This window comes from Dendropsophus ebraccatus, chromosome 12 (assembly GCF_027789765.1).
Source record: "Dendropsophus ebraccatus isolate aDenEbr1 chromosome 12, aDenEbr1.pat, whole genome shotgun sequence".
NCBI classification, from domain to species: Eukaryota; Metazoa; Chordata; class Amphibia; order Anura; family Hylidae; genus Dendropsophus; species Dendropsophus ebraccatus.
The window spans coordinates 61,960,558-61,978,222 of NC_091465.1; the positions used below are offsets into that span (position 1 = coordinate 61,960,558).

The following is a 17,665-nucleotide window of genomic DNA, read 5'->3' on the forward strand; positions in this document are numbered from 1 at the left end:
ACGACATAGAGGCAGGACTCAAAGGGGTTAACGTAAAGTTTTCTACCTAGGAATATACGTGTAGAATGAATAGACCGCAGCTAAATCTATTTGAGGGTCTCACATCGAATAGTTGAACAGACGCAGACGTCAATATTGCCAATTATTTTGTAATCAATAACAATGTTACTTAGAACAATTGTGGACATTTTTTAATGAGAAAAAGTTTAACACTTGCAGGGGCACAAAGCGACATTATTGCAAGTTATACAGTATGTTATATGTAACAGTCATGTTCTGTGATGGCTTTTTATGATCAGTGGTACCAATATTGATGGTGGTGGTGCTGATGTGGATTGATGATGATGATGGTTAGTAGCAGTAGTAAATATATATATATATATATATATATATATATATATATGTTCTAAATATGCTAATATTACTACTACTGATAGCAACACTAATAATAATTGCATTGTAATTTTATCGTTGTATTGTAGCGGTGCTAATTGTTTGTTTATTTTTTATCATACAGGTTGTATTTTCGTGCCTGCTATATTATATGTGTTTGGGAAAACGATGTTCTGCACATACAGTTATAAACTTTTATCATTTATCACACAAAATTTACAGTTCTGGTCATTTGGGCCATATGGCACACATGTTATCAGTGTGTATACAATAGACATTTGCATCTGTTATATATATATATATATATATATATAGCATTGAATACTTTTATACGTTAACATATACTTTCTGAACGAATGCCAAAGTGTCCCCTCCCAGGCATACAATTGGCTGATAATGTATATGGGGACACTGACACATACACCTACTATTTTTTTCTTGCTGTATGTGAAGAGTGTAGAGCCCAGGCACAACTTTACATGTATTTCAGTAATAGTAAAATATGTTGTGTGCAACATGTCTATAACTGGTGCTATATAGTATAAAATGTGGCTATTTTCATGCAATAACCTGTTAGAGACTCACAAGTAAATCACATTCAGTGTCATCTTGTAGGACTAGGCCCAGACTGGCCTTCTGGCAAAATGTCAAGTGGCAGGTGCCGTGGGCTACCAAATCTTTACTTAATTGGGTTAATATAACTTATAAGCCGCCCATGTTTTAGTTAAGAATCATAAGCCAATAAGGCTGGCATTGGTGCGAACAAGGGGGGTAGAAGTAGCCAGGACCTTGGTACCTTGAAGAGGTTCATTGACTTGTATGCTCATAGTACTCAGGTTATATATTTTTCATTAGGGCCCAAAAACTCTAACATAGTTTGTAAGCCGAAAAAGACAGTTCAGACCATAAACCAGCTGGAGATTGGAGCCTTATTACTATCTGTATGCCAACAAACAGGAGGGAGATGAAATATTAAAAAATTAACAAGGTCTAATGTCTTCAGTCGTGTTTTTATCTAAGGTTTGTAAAAACACCATCAAGTTAGTTCTATCTGTTTCTGACAATGCAAGTAACCATAGCTAACAATATGGCTGCCATCACAGCACTATAGGAATTGTCATGTAGCTTTCCACAGGCTATTGAATAGAGCATAGCTGTGCAGAACTACACAGATTTGCCAGTAAAGCTGGATGACAACCCTTGTGGAAGTGGGGGTCAGACTACTTGTCACACAAAAAGGGATAAAACTGAAACCTGTATGACTTTGATTTATTGGGAAATTAGATTTACTGTCTGTCTGTTTATTGTACACATCTGGTTGTATGTAGAGTATGCTGTAAGTAGTTCTATATAGCCAGATGTAGTGGTAGTTAGGCTCCAGCTTCCTGCAGTAGGCCTGTATCTGAATACCCTGGTCAAATCAGAATGGCTTGTTGGTGCTCCTTCCCTGGCATCCCAGGACAAATGCCCCTATTCTATATATAGTACACTATGGTATTTATAGGGTAGGATGTAAAGGATCACCCTCAGGAAATACACCTGTTTGTACGAGTCTGTTTCCTGTAGTTAGATTGATAGCGGATAAGTCACGCCAGGTCACCCTGCAGCCCAGCAGTAATGTAATACACACTCCTGGAAACAGAAAACCCTCTATTGATCCTAGAAAGAAAGGAAACTGATCTAAACGTAATAGGATCTAACCTATTGTTAGGTGTGTAACTTCAGACCTCACAATGCAAGCAAAATCCCTTTGCATTGTACAGATCAGGAGCAAAAGGATTCAGGTAAATTTTTTATCATCTTCAGAGCCATCATAATTTACCATGACCTGCATTAGGCACGATGGCTTGTCCATGGATTTAGTGTCTCCATACAACTATGTGGCCATAAACCCCCATGCAGAATTATAGGCGGGGGGATATTTAGGGGGCAATAAGAGTGTGCGGTCATCCATGTAAGATCCGTCTCTGCACATCGATTAGCAGCCAAGGCAGCTTATTACAACACATTCATCTTTATCGTAGATTGGAGACCTATTTATTGAGCAGAAGAATTTGCCATTAAATATTCATTGCCTTGACTGTGAAGCCACAAATCTGCCTAGTTTGTCTCTTGCGAGGTTTAGTCTGTCGGAATTTAACTACATGTACATTTTTTCTTTCTGTAATCTACTATCGCTGTCTTACCTGACTTGGGAACATCAATGGATACTATAATTGGAAACACTGGAGGGGATACCGTACAAATAGCATAGACCCGGGACGTCAAACACAGGCCTCCAGCTGTTGCAAAACTACAATTCCCATCATGATTGGACAGCCAAAGCTTTAGCTTTGGCTGACCAGGCATGATGGGAATTGTAGTTTTATAACAGCTGGAGGGCCTGACACCTGTGGTATACACCTGTGGCACACTTGACCTTTTCTGTCACTCTTGTAGATATCTCATTGGAAAAAAAGGGAAGATTTCTTAAAGGGGATGCTTCATCACCTAACACAATCTGCCAGGTTGCTAAGGGAGAAATATAGTATTACACAGAGACCCCCTTTAAGATAGGGCGGTTCTTTAGCAGAAGACCTAAAGGCCCTATTACACCAAGTGATCATAGGCCATACTCAGCCAATTATCGGCCGTTATGGCCGCTAAACTTTTGGTGTTCTGGTAATGTTAAAAGGCACTATGTCGGCTGATCATTCGATGTCGGCTGAGTCATTGGATTCAGCATCATGATGAGTCACGTTGTGTATACATAGCCTAATAGTGTATTATAAGCCACGTCTGTCCAATTCAATGAATGTTGTGCTTTAGTACATAAAGTTGACACTGGACACTACACTGGTTGCTCATAATGTATTGCTTTAATGTATAAATATGTAATACACTGATTCGGTAAGCCATTGCAGTGTCCTGGTACCAGCTCCAACTATACGCTTTTTGTGTGGCTGTGGAATCCCTCTCAAATTGTCTAAGTTTGTGTCTGTGTTTAAAATTCAAACACTGTTATTTAGTCTGCACACTGACATTTTTGCATACACTGTTTTCAAAAGGGTATTCCCATTTGACAGCTATTTGGTGGCTCCATAGAGAACGGATTAACGGCGTGCACACGGCCTGCAGTCTCTTTCAGATGGTATTTTGGGGTCTTCACACTATCTCAGTGGGGTCCGACTACTGGGTGTCCCCTGTCCCCGTAATGCCCAATTCTGTGGATACTGTGGATGGGATGTACCTTCTTAAGATGGAAATTCCCTTTTGGTGGCTCAGTGGTTAGCACTGTAGCCTTGTTGCACTGGAGTCCTGGGTTCAAATCCAACCAAGGACAACATCTGCAAAGAGTTTGTATGTTTTCTCTGTGTTTGCGTGGCTTTCCTCCGAGTACTCTGGTTTCTTCCCACAGCCAAAACATACAGATAGGTGATTTAAGATTGTGAGCGCTATTGGGGACAGGGATCAATAATTGGCAAAAACGATGTAAAGTGCTGCGGAAGCTGTGTGCGCTGTACAAATAAAAGCATTATTATTACTAGTGCATCACATGTCTTAAGGATGTATGGAACCTTGGTCACATGACCTTTTCTCAGTCAGCTTCTGATAAAAGGTTAGAACCAATCATTGATATATCTCTATCTCTTTAGGGGGTTAAATATATTATATTTGCCTCCAGGGATACAGTTAAACAGTCTAAAACGGAAAATTTTATAAGGAAACCTGTAAGAAGTTTTAGGTTATTCTAAACTACAAAGTAGGGAGGGCTGTCAGTCAAGTCCTGTGTGATCTCTCTTTAACACTTCTAGATACAAATGGACTATGGTCTTTCTAACTGTGTAGAATTTTTGTGTCTGCCTAGAAATTTGCTGCAGTCTCAAGATGCAAAGTCACATGATCCTAAGATGTGTTTCCGTGAATTAAGTCATTAGCGTTTCTTCATCGTTCTGTGCTGAGTCAGCTAAATATTGAGAATAAGATCATTAGTCTGGATCCTTTAAAATCTACTTATCTAAGTAACCTAAAAAATGGAGGGATTATCTTGTCTCTGAGGGGTCTTTTAAAATAATTGGGAGAAGGGTCGATTAAAATGAAAAGGATTTTACTGAATTCCAAATAACCTTTTCACATTGCGTATCAATAAACCCATTTCTTGAGTTTGAATGTAAGGTTGTAAGGGGTGTACTATACCCCACTGGAATGTCGCACATACATTGTGCTGTAAAACCTCTATTTTCTCTCATGAGAACGGTACAACACACTTGGCGGATACTGGCTTTTTAAAGGGGTATTCCAGCGAAACAAAACTGTATTCAAATCAATTGGTGCCGGTAAGTTATGCAGATTTGTACATAACCTCTATTTAGAATATCCAACACAATGCTCCCTGCTGCCACCTCAGTCCATGTCAGGAACTGTCGGGAGCAGGAGAAAACCTATGCTCTCATGCTTTGGATGTTCCCAACAGAGACAGAGGTGGCAGCAGAGAGCAAGTGTTAGATTGGACTACACCATTTACTATAGGAGATACAGCAGCTGATAAGTACTGGAAGACTTGAGATTTAAAATAGAAGTAATTTACATATCTGTACAACTTTCTGGAATCAGTTGGTTTGAGCATAATGTTTTAATCTCTGGAGTAAGTTAATAAGCACAGTGGTTATAATCCCTATACAATGTACACAGCTTGATGGTTTCCCACACTTACAATGGGCACAGTCTCTTTAATAGAAGAACAGTTGCAGTTACTTGTAAGATTGTGCTCCAAGATGGCTGACACCTAGGTATTATTCGCATTTTTGTACCAGCCTCCAGGAGTATCTGGCACAGAATCCCCTATACCAGCCCAGGGGGGTTCACGTAGCTTGCATGTTAATCACACTTGCAGTTATCCACAGACTGTATGGGATGATGCCTGTTAGGAGTACCTCTTAACTTGAAAGCACAGCTCAACCTCACAGTAACTTTTATTCACACAATGTTCCTTGTTTAAAGGAAGAGGAAGAAGAGGAGGATGATGACTGCAGACATGGGTGCTGTATCAGTCTGTCTGTGGTGTGCCTCCTGTAGACCTGATTCCTCCTTCCTCCATGTACTTGCTGCCCTGAGGTACCAAAAACTCTGAGCAATATGAACACATTTCACTCCCATAGAGGAATTACAGAGAAGTTTAGGTTCACACTTAATAGAATGGTAAGTGCCAGCAGCAACCTGAAAGAATGGTGTGCCTCCGCTAGATCCATTCATTCGATGTGTAGAACATAGTCTAAAACTATGTTCTGCACTATGATGTGTGCTTATACTGTATTATTGGTGGGACTCAGAAGCGCGGTATATATGTACATGTATATTAGAACATGAGAAGGGGTTAAAGGGGTATTCCACTTAAACATAACCTTTCATATGTTGCTGCCCGTGGTTAGACTAACAATTCATTCCATGCTTATTATCATCTATTCAGTCTTCTCCTTCCTGTTTTGAGCTGCTGAAAACACAAAAAACTGAGTGTGAGCTTTTCACTCCGTCTCTGTCTCCCACTCCTCCCTCTCCCTTCTGAGACAGCTGATGTAAACAAGTCCCTGGCTGGCTTTATCTGCAACTTTGTAGCTTCTTTGTAATGCTGGGAGGGTTAGACCGAGGTCAAGTTGCTGATGAACTCACTGTTATTATCCCTCCCGCCATTACAAAAATGCAGATAGGGACTTGTTACATCAGCTGTCTCAGAAGGGAGGGTGGAGAAGGGGGAGACGGAGTTCTTTAGCACAAAGGAGTATCTTAGAATTGGGGGAAGAAGACTGAATAGATAATAATAATAGATAAGTATGGAAGGAATTGTTATTCTCACCATAGGCCGCAACATATACAGTACAGAACTGATTTTATTTCACAGAATTTTCAATGCACCATCCCCATAGAAAACCACTTTTCAATGAAACTTTGGGTTCCACTGTATAGGGTGTATCACTAGCAAACTCCCAAAGAACCAATATTTGAAGTAAACGCAGCAGCCTAGCTATAGGGGGTGCAAAGGCTGTAGCTGCACCTGGGTTCTGCATTATAAAGTTTCAGTGCCCCATATGAGGGGGTGATGACTATAAGTGACGTGTAATAGTTTGGTGGGTCATGTTACAGATTTTGGGGGGGGATTTATCAAACATGGTGTAGAGTGAAACTGGCCCAGTTGCCCCTAGCAACCAATCAGATTCCACCTTTCATTTATCACAGACTCTTTGGAAAATGAAAGGTGGAATCTGATTGGTTGCTAGGGGCAACAGAGCCAGTTTCACTTTACACCATGTTTTATAAATCTCCCCCTTTGTATTGTGCTTCATGCTACGCTTCTGTAGATGTGAGTGGTAAAAAAAAGTAATAAATGAATATGGAAATGAGATTCTGAATGCTGCGACTTTGTACTGAAGTTACAGCGGTGGAAATATTATATAATCAAGTCACAAGAAGGAGACATTTCTCATGTTATGATTAGATACTAAGGCTCCACATGGATGAATACTTTCTTTATTCGATTACCTTGCTCATATAATATTAGAATTCTCTCTAAGTGTTATTATAATAAGAGAATAGAGTTTACTCTTACTAAAACATATATGGTTGGAATATGCTTCACGGGAGCTGATTAACCCTCAATGTAGCTCTGCAAATGGGTTACTATTATTATTACAGTGAGGGGAAAAAGGTAAAACATTTAAAAAGTCTGCATTGTGCTATTCCTCTGTTATTTCTCCTGGATGTGTATAAATGTTGACAACTGGGCATTACCATTGGGTTCCTAAATTGTCAGACAATGTACATTCTCATTGGACAGTGATAGAAGGTCTATGGACACACCCCTTTGACCCTTTGAATTATGGTAACGCCCAGTTGTCAATTCATTAATAAAATTTTGGAAAGACCGCTTAACATTACTCAATACATAGGAGTTTTCTGCTGATATAAAGTATGGCCTTTGGTTATTTACCCCAGGAAAACATAAACCTTTAATGTTCCCAGAGAGTGAACTGAGGAAGGATTTACCACAAAGCCGAAAAGCAAGCTCTTTAACATAATACCTTCCCTGCCGCCAATATATATAAGTATAGCAAATCACTACCTTCACACATTTCACATTAACACCATTGCATCATGTAAAGGAATTAAGGATTACATGTCCATTATAGAAGGGGTCTTTACATAGAGCCTTTATTTTTCCAATCCCTGATAACATGAATTTTGATGGCTGCAGAGGTGACGGCAGAAAGGTTGACGCATCACAGCTTTAGTTGATATTTTACACCATAGTCAGCTAAAAATATTAGAAGCATAGAACATTGTCAGCAGAAAAAGACCACCTGGTGCATCTAGTCTGTCGTTATATGATTTCCAAACTGGCTGTGTCAATAGGGTATGTGCTAGGCTTCACCTGTCATGTTGGAACAAGTATGAAAGTATTGAGCTGGGAAGTGAGGATTGCCATAACATTTTAAAACTCTGGACAACCCCTTTAAAGGGGTATTCCAAAATAAAACACTAACAGGGGATCATGTCAACAAGTAGGCCCTGAATATTTGTTATGAATGGAGAAATGAGTTGTGCATGCATGCCACCACTCATTCTATGGAGCTGCTGGAGATAGCGGAGTACGACACTCCATTAGGGTGTTATTATCGATGGGGCCCGATAATAACTGTAAACGAGCGTCGATCTGCTAGATCAGCGCTCGTTTACTGGGCCTATTACACGGCCCGATAATCGTCTAACAAGGGCTGCATGGACATTACCGATGTCCTTGCAGCCCTTGCTAAACTGGCATACATTACCTATCCATGGTCCAGGGCTACTCTTGCAGTCCGCTTCTCCCCGGCTGTGGCGGTCCTGGCCAGTGATTGGCTGAGCGGCCTGTCAGCTAAGACATGCCCTATCTGATGGAAAGACCATGTGTTCTATCTCAGAATACTATATGAATCTGTCAATTTGTTACAGATCACGTAATGAGTAGGGGGGGGGGGCAGGATGAGAGACCCCTGATGGAATATTTGGTGCATGTAGGATGCCAGATGTTTATAATGTCACAATGTGCATGAATGAAAATGAGACCTACGTTATATGAAAGATATGAGGTTTTTTACATTTGAAGAGATTTTTTCCAAACTATGCGATACGTCATAAAACAAAGTGTTAAAAAGATGGAGTATGAGAGTGAAATGATTCGCTGTGGGCGGGAGTGGCGGGAGAAGAGTGGGAGAAATTACACAGTTTAATTTCAAGGTTGGCTTAACAAGAAGAGTTTAAAGCAAACTGTTTTCCAATTCCTTCTCTGCAGTCAGGTTTCCTCCCGTTCTATGGGGGATAGAAATGGTTTTCAGTGTTATCTCTGTGACTCGGGCATCTTAGTGACATTCAGTGGCAGCTGTGTTAATAACAAGTCTGTGACTCAGTCGGAGTATCCATTAGGTGTTAGCGCTGGTCTCGGCGGTTACATAACATGGCATAACGGTTACCCAGATTTACAGGAATTATGAAGTCCAGCTGCATACGAGCAGCGTGCCAGCGGTGCAGCTGTGTGCAAATACCTGACATAGTGATTTTACTCCTAATGTTCTAAGCAAATGAAAGGCATAAAATCGAGATATCACTGCCCCTTCAGAAACATGAATAGGCTTGCCTTGAATAAGAATTAGGAACTCCTAAATAGCCTCTGGGTTCCCATGATAAACTGTATATCACCAATATTTCACAACATTGGTAAACCATATAGAGGGTCTGATTTGCGAACATTTATGTAATATTGGTAGCTACAGTATAATAGTGCTAGATACTGGGGGAAACACCGTCCGGAGAACAGCACAATTACATTTTCCTGAGGATAATCCTTTGTGTGCTACAAATCTGCCAAGATTTATGTTGGAATAGTACTACTTCTTGATAAAGGGGTACTCCAATGGAAAAAAAAATGCTTTCAAATCATCTGGTGTCAGAACATTATACAGATTTATATATTACGTCTATTTAAAAATCTCCAGTCTTCCAGTATCAGCTGCTCTATGTCCTGCAGGAAGGGGTGTATTTTTTCCAGTCTGACACAGTGCTCTCTGCTGCCACCTCTGTCTGTGACAGGAACTGTCCAGAGCAGATGTTTTCTATTAGGATTTGCTACTACTCTGGACAGTTCCTGTCACGGGCTATGGTTGAGACAGGAGACACAAGACAGTGGGCCCTGAATTAGACCCCACCCGCTGTCACCTGCCTACTTGCCTCGGCCGACCCTAGGCGGTCGCGGACAACCACGAAGACAATCCCTACGCTAAATACGTGCAAAACATCAAACGCAGACAGACAGACAAACACAATGCAGAAAAGTCAACTAGCCGAGTCAGAACCAGACGAGCAAACGCAGTACCAAAATCAGGGAGAAGAGGATAGTCAGGGAACAGGCAAAAGGTCAGAATCCAGGCAAGACAGAATAGTAGAACAACGCAGGGAACAGGGAACTGGAGAGCTGGGATCAGGACAACTAATAACCAGCAAAGAGAGCTGGTAGTGATGACACTTTATACTGGGTCAGGAGGCCGGACCAGTACACCATTGGTCCGACCCCCTGATTCCTGATACTTAGCAGCTGGTCTGCTCCAGACCGAGTGGCGGAGCAATCCGCCCCTCAGCCTGAGCCTGATGCAGTTCAGCTGCAGAGGCTGGACGGCCGGCAGGAGTGACGCGGAGCCGCAGCGTCCCTGGTTACCAGGGACGCCGTCGGGTCTCCGTGACGTCACCCGGCTCGGCCGGCTGCCTCGGCGCAGGATCCTAGCGCCGACAGAAGCAGCCGGGACCGAGGAGGACGCCGCAGGAGCGCTGGCAGGTGAGTTCCTAACATTACCCCCCCTTTTATGAGGGGCCTCAGGACCCTTAATCAAAGGACCAGGCTTGAGAGGGTTACATAAATGAAATTGTCGAACCATACGCGGCGCATGCATGTCCCTACTTGCGACCCAAGTGCGCTCTTCAGGACCAAATCCCCTCCAATGAACCAGGTACTGCAAAGAACTCTGGACCCAACGAGAATCCAGAATTCTCTCTACTTCGTATTCCAGCTCTCCTTGAACAACCAAGGGAGCAGGGAGGACCGAAGGCAACACCGGGTTAACATATTTCTTCAACAGTGATTTGTGGAATACATCATAGATCTTCATACTTTTAGGCAATTGCAGCTTAAAAGAAACAGGATTGATGACCTTAAGAATAACATAGGGACCGATAAATTTGGGTGATAGTTTACTGGATGGCGTTCTTAATTTCAAATTTCTGGTCGAGAGCCATACCTTATCTCCCACCTTGTACTCTGGACCAGATATGCGTCTTTTATCAGATTGTCTTTTAGAACTTTCTTGGGCTTTAACCAGGTTCTGCAGAGCCTGGGCCCAGACTGTGCACAGTCTTTTATAGATCTTTTCAGCGGATGGGTTGACCGACTCAGCAGCATGAACGGAAGAGTACCTGGGATTAAACCCAAAATTGCAAAAGAAAGGTGACATTTTGAGAGACTGATTTTCACGGTTATTTAGTGCAAACTCAGCCAAGGGTAAGTATTCCTTCCATTTGTCCTGAGAACTAGCAACAAAACATCTTAAAAACTGCTCTAATGACTGGTTTACTCTCTCCGTTTGACCATTAGATTGAGGATGGAACTCTGAGGAAAAGGACAAGGATATACCCAGACGCCCACAGAACTCTCTCCAGAACTTGGATACAAATTGTACCCCCCTATCCGAGACAATGTTTTCGGGAACCCCATGTAGGCGGAGAATATGATTAATAAATAGAGAGGCCAAACTACGAGCAGTAGGGAGTTTACTAAGAGGAATAAGATGACACATCTTCGAAAATCTATCAATGACCACCCAAATCACCGTTTTACCCTTGGAGATTGGTAGATCAGTTATGAAGTCCATAGAGATGTGTGTCCAGGGTTTGGTAGGTACAGGTAAAGGTTGAAGAAGTCCCTCTGGCAACCTACGAGATACTTTTGACCTAGCACAGATCTCACATGCCTCTACAAACAATTTCGTATCTCTGGCCCAAGATGGCCACCAATAATGACGAGCTAAGAGATATTTCGTTCCGGCAATGCCTGGATGACCTGCTAGTACAGAGCAGTGAATCTCTTCAAGGACTCTGAGACGGAGATTAGGGGGAACGAAAAGTTTATCTTCTGGAGTGTTCCTAGGGGCCATGGCTTGTGAGTCTATCACTTGGGCAGCCAGATCGGGCTGTAAAATGGCCACTACCACTCCAGGAGACAAAATAGTTGCCGGATTCTCTGTGGGAGCATTACTGATCTCAAAACTACGTGATAAGGCGTCAGCCTTTACATTTTTGGAGCCGGGTCTGAAAGTTACCTCAAAATCAAATCGTGTGAAAAAAAGTGCCCATCTGGCCTGTCGAGGGGTAAGACGTTTGGCTTTATCTAAATAAACAAGATTCTTGTGATCAGTCAATACCTTAATCTTATGTTTAGCCCCTTCTAAAAAAATGCCTCCATTCCTCGAAGGCCCATTTTATGGCAAGAAGTTCTCTATTGCCTATATCATAATTGGTTTCTGCGCTAGAGAACTTTCTAGAGAAATACGCTATGGGTTTGAGATTGGTGAGTGTATGAGAACCTTGTGAGAGCACAGCTCCCACCCCTACCTCTGAGGCATCTACTTCAACAATGAAGGGTTGCTCGAAGTCTGGTTGAATCAATACTGGAGCCACAGAAAAACACTCTTTAAGTTTGTCGAATGCCAAAACAGCTTCAGGAGTCCAGTTTTCCAAATCCGCTCCCTTCCTAGTCATATCAGTTAAAGGTTTAGCAATTATGGAAAAATCCTGGATGAATTTCCTATAATAGTTAGCGAACCCCAAAAATCTCTGTAACGCCTTGAGACTGTTGGGACGCTCCCACCTCTTGATAGCATCTATTTTAAGGGGGTCCATTTCAAAAGAACTGGGGTTGATTTTATATCCCAAAAATGATATCTCCTGAACACCGAATTGGCACTTCGACAACTTAGCGAACAAATTGTTTAGTCTCAGTAGCTCCATAACTTTACGCACATGATATATGTGGGACGACCAATCAGGAGAGTAAATAAGTATATCGTCTAAATACACCACCAAGAAACGACCTAAGTACTCACGAAACACGTCATTTACAAAGTGTTGGAACACGGCCGGGGCATTGCATAACCCAAAGGGCATCACTAGATATTCGAAGTGGCCCTCAGGGGTATTAAATGCGGTTTTCCACTCATCCCCTTCCTTTATCCTAATCAGATTATAGGCTCCACGCAGATCAATCTTAGAAAACCATTGAGCCCCTACAATCTGATTGAACAACTCTGGAATCAATGGAAGAGGATGTTGGTTTTTAATGGTAATTTTATTCAGTTCCCTATAATCAATGCAGGGACGTAGACCGCCATCTTTTTTACCAACAAAGAAAAATCCTGCTCCTAGTGGAGAGCAGGAAGGACGGATGTGACCTTTGCGTAAACTATCCTTGATATATTCACGCATAGCCTCCCTTTCTGTCCTAGATAAATTAAACATTCGACCTTTAGGATATCTAGACTCAGGAATCAGATCAATGGCACAATCATATGGACGGTGCGGCGGCAATTCGTCCACTGATTTTTCATCAAACACATCAACAAAATCAGATAAGAATTCGGGGATCTCCCCTTCCAACAAAGAACATTCCGTTTGATGCAAAGAAATACAATGGGAAGCACATCCCGGACCCCATTGAATGAGTTCCCGGCTTGACCAGTCAAACACCGGGTTATGCTGAGTCAACCAGGGTAACCCCAAAATAATATCTGAGGACAAATTATCCATAACCAAAAAATCAAGGAACTCCGAATGGATAGACCCTACTTTTACCTCCAAATGGGGGGTGATATATCTCACCTTACCCTGCGCCAGTGGTGTAAAATCTGCTCCAGTAATACTCAGCGGGCACTTAAGCTGAAGAGGACATACCCCCAGACTGGACCAAAAACCAGAATTAATAAAATTAGCAGATGCCCCAGAATCGATATGAGCCGATCCTGAAATACTCTTTTCCCCTAAGGAAAGAGTAATAGGCACCATCAACTTATTTTTACTATCGAGCGGTACCTGTGCGCCTGAATGACCCCCTCGATAGTCACTCAGGCGCTGGAGTTTTCCGGCGGTGATCCAGGCCTGGAGGTACACTCCCGAACACGGTGTCCAGCTTTGCCACAGTATAGGCACAGATTGTGCTGTAAACGATAGGCTCGCCTTGTTCTAGCATCCGTGGCTCCAATCTGCATGGGTTCTTCTTGGGACAAGGACAGAGAAGGAGTAGGTTTAGGGGGAGAAAAGACAGAGGAAGAGGATTTACAGGGACCAGTGGTTAATTTCTCTCTACGTCTCTCTCGCATGCGCCTATCTACCCTTATAGCTAAGGTCATGGTCTCTTCTAAAGACTCAGGAGGCGGATAAGCCACTAATAAATCTTTTAATTGGTCAGAGAGACCTACACGAAATTGGTACCGTAGTGCAGAGTCATTCCAACCGGAGGGAATACACCACTGGCGAAATTCTGCACAATAGTCCTCCACTGGTCTTTTTCCCTGTTGTAGTGAGGTTAATTGGCGCTCGGCCACTGCGGTCCTGTCAGGGTCGTCATATAGCAAGCCAAGAGCTGAAAAAAAATAATCAACAGAACTTAGCTCAATGGCGTTGGGAGGTAGAGAAAAAGCCCATTCCTGTGGTGGTCCTTGCAGAAGGGACATGATAATTCCCACCCTTTGATTCTCGTCCCCAGAGGAGCGTGGACGTAACCGAAAAAATAATTTACATCCCTCCCTGAAGGTCCGAAACTCCTTTCTATCCCCTTTAAACTTCTTCGGGAGCTGTACAGGTGGTTCGGGCGGGGAAGGAGTCGTCATAGTCACTTGACGGGGAGCAGCCTCCTGTTCCTGAACACGTTCCGCAAGTCCTTGGACCAACGTGTTCAGGCTTTGCATCTGCTCAACTAACGCCTTAATGGGATCCATGACAACTCTCGGGAGATGTATATATATAATTTTAAGGCTGGTTATTCTGTCACGGGCTATGGTTGAGACAGGAGACACAAGACAGTGGGCCCTGAATTAGACCCCACCCGCTGTCACCTGCCTACTTGCCTCGGCCGACCCTAGGCGGTCGCGGACAACCACGAAGACAATCCCTACGCTAAATACGTGCAAAACATCAAACGCAGACAGACAGACAAACACAATGCAGAAAAGTCAACTAGCCGAGTCAGAACCAGACGAGCAAACGCAGTACCAAAATCAGGGAGAAGAGGATAGTCAGGGAACAGGCAAAAGGTCAGAATCCAGGCAAGACAGAATAGTAGAACAACGCAGGGAACAGGGAACTGGAGAGCTGGGATCAGGACAACTAATAACCAGCAAAGAGAGCTGGTAGTGATGACACTTTATACTGGGTCAGGAGGCCGGACCAGTACACCATTGGTCCGACCCCCTGATTCCTGATACTTAGCAGCTGGTCTGCTCCAGACCGAGTGGCGGAGCAATCCGCCCCTCAGCCTGAGCCTGATGCAGTTCAGCTGCAGAGGCTGGACGGCCGGCAGGAGTGACGCGGAGCCGCAGCGTCCCTGGTTACCAGGGACGCCGTCGGGTCTCCGTGACGTCACCCGGCTCGGCCGGCTGCCTCGGCGCAGGATCCTAGCGCCGACAGAAGCAGCCGGGACCGAGGAGGACGCCGCAGGAGCGCTGGCAGGTGAGTTCCTAACAGTTCCTGTCACAGACAGAGGTGGCAGCAGAGAGGACTGTGTCACACTGGAAAGAATATACCACTTCCCGCAGGAACGGGAACTATGTGCTGGCTTACAAAAAAACTTTTGACATGCAATAGACGCATATTAAAATTTTGATCTGAGCAATAAAACCAACACCAATCACTACAACGTGCAGAGAAAAGAGCTCTGCTGACTGCTTCTCTCGCCGCCAACTTAATGGAGCAGAAGATAGTTCCATAGAAAGTCTAAGCAATGAGGAAAGGGAAGGGGAGAGAAGAATATTCCCTCCCTCCCTTCCCATAATCCAGGTTGCTTGATGACTATGTAAGGCTTGGTTCGCATCACAATTCCGTCTCACTGTATCCATTTTGCAAAACGTACAGAAAAACGTGGTGAACCATATTTTTGTGTACATTTCAAAATGTAAAAAAAAAATGGATCTGTTTTGATCTGTTTTTGTTATAATGTAAGTCAATGGAAAATGGATCAAAACGGATAGCATACAACAGCATTCTTTTTTACCATCCATTTTTTTTCATAGAGCGGATACATTAAACAGATAGCAAAATTGTGATGTGAACCTAGCCTAAGGCCCATCATAAAACCCCTCTGTAGAGGTCTAGGCAGACCAATAGATTACATGGGGTTAAATAGAAAGCAGCCACTAAATCTTTGCCTCTGTATAATCTAAGGGCCCTATCATGATTATCATGCGAAAAATTGTTAAATCGTTCATATTTAAACGATAATCGTTCTGTGTAATTGCAGGCAATGATCGAAAAATCGTTCGTATGTCGTTGATTTAGATCTGAACCTTAAATTATTGTTAATCGTTTGCTGTAATTCCACATTCGTTCGCCTAAGTTCCGTGTTTTTTCACTAATCATTCAGTGTAATTGCATTGTTCATTGTTTTGCTGGCATCAGAAGAAGTAAACGATCATAGTAACGATCAAAATAACGATCGTAACTAACGATTGTCGTTCTGTGTAATATGGTGAACGGTTTCAGGTTAACGATAAACAATCTCGTTTGCGATTGTTTATCGTTAGTCATTAAAAATCGCTCCTTGTAATAGGACCCTAAGTGCTGTACCTATGGGGATTTGGGCTGTGGTCCTACTCGCACTACTGTTCAGGGAAGTTCTGTCTCCGTTAAAGCTTTAACTTTCCACCACAGCTCCTTCCATCTGCTGATTATCTAATGATCATTTCAGCATAGACTTCTCCTAAATCAGACATGACAGCTCCTTACTTCTTTCTTACCCCAAACATTGTATGAGAAATCTGCTTATGCCCCCTTCCTGTCCTCCTCCTTCCGCTGCTCCAGCAATTGCAGCTTTATCTCTAGCCGAGACAGCCCTGCAGCTCATGCTCTTGGATTTAGCGTGTTAAGCCTCCACCAAATTGTAGGATTTTCTATAATCTATTTTCTGTGGAAGCAGATGAGTGAGGGCCTGCCGCCGAGTTAACCCCTCGCTCTGTTATTAAAACTTCTCCCCACCCACCTTCTTATGTACTAAACTGTTAACAAATGCTTCTATACAGAGTATTAGTTATATATTGTGTGTGTACTGTCAATACTGTACTGGTGCAGGGAGTCTTCTTGGCTAGGTAGTGATGTCTTGGAAATGAAAATTTGCTCTACTCTCGAAGGAAGAATGTGTGTCATAAGCTTTCCACCCAGCCAGCCATCATGTACTGACAAGGGGCAAGAACAGCTGTCTACAGATGGGTCTTTTTCCTTTGGGAGGAGATTCTGGTTTGGCTGAGATTCTGGTAATGTCAAGTTTCAAAGTTTTGACTTTGACTTACAGGGTAGCTACCTCCAAAGAGTAGACAGCTTTCTTCCTTCTGGAGCTGTCATGCATACTTCCAAGATCAGGAAAGTCTTTCCCAAATTGTGCGCTTATCCTTAGCGCATAGATACAATACAGATGCATATGAGCTGTTAGTGAACAGCCTGTGATATTTGCACCACGGCTCCAGTACTGTGGTGTAGCTTTGGCCTAGTTCAGACTACCCACCACTGTGCATCTCAGCTTAGAAGAGGGGATCATAAAAACTAAGGGTCCTATTCCACAGGCTGATGGGGGCCCGATCAATAATGTAAACGAGCGCCGATCTACTAGATTGGCGCTCGTTTACTGGGCCTATTCCACAGCCCGATAATCGTTTAGCGAGGGCTACAGGGACATTGTTAGAGATGTCCTTGCAGCCCTTGTTTAAAGACCATACATTACCTACACACACGCGCACGGGACCGGGAGGAAGAAGGAGCGCAGGAGAAGCCCTGCAACATGTGTAGGTAATGTATGGTGTTTGTGAGATCGTCGGTCATTGCTATTCCACACAATGATGCGCAGTGGGTGCCCGATGATTTTAGGTTTGAACCTAAATAAACGATCAGCCGATGACACGATCATCGGCTGATCGTTGTCTCTATTCCACGGAGCGATAATCGGCCGAAGCGCTCTGTGGAA

At 43.1% G+C, this 17,665-nt stretch overlaps 2 protein-coding genes across 5 annotated transcripts in view; one reads left to right on the forward strand and one right to left on the reverse strand.

Moving 5' to 3' along the window:
* Positions 1–17,665, reverse strand: part of LOC138769299 (immunoglobulin superfamily member 1-like) — a 94,148-nt gene that overhangs the window by 56,817 nt on the left and 19,666 nt on the right. The gene's annotated exons all lie outside the window — the stretch shown is intronic.
* TTYH1 (tweety family member 1) overlaps positions 1–17,665 on the forward strand; it is a 117,121-nt gene that overhangs the window by 379 nt on the left and 99,077 nt on the right. The window lies entirely within an intron of this gene.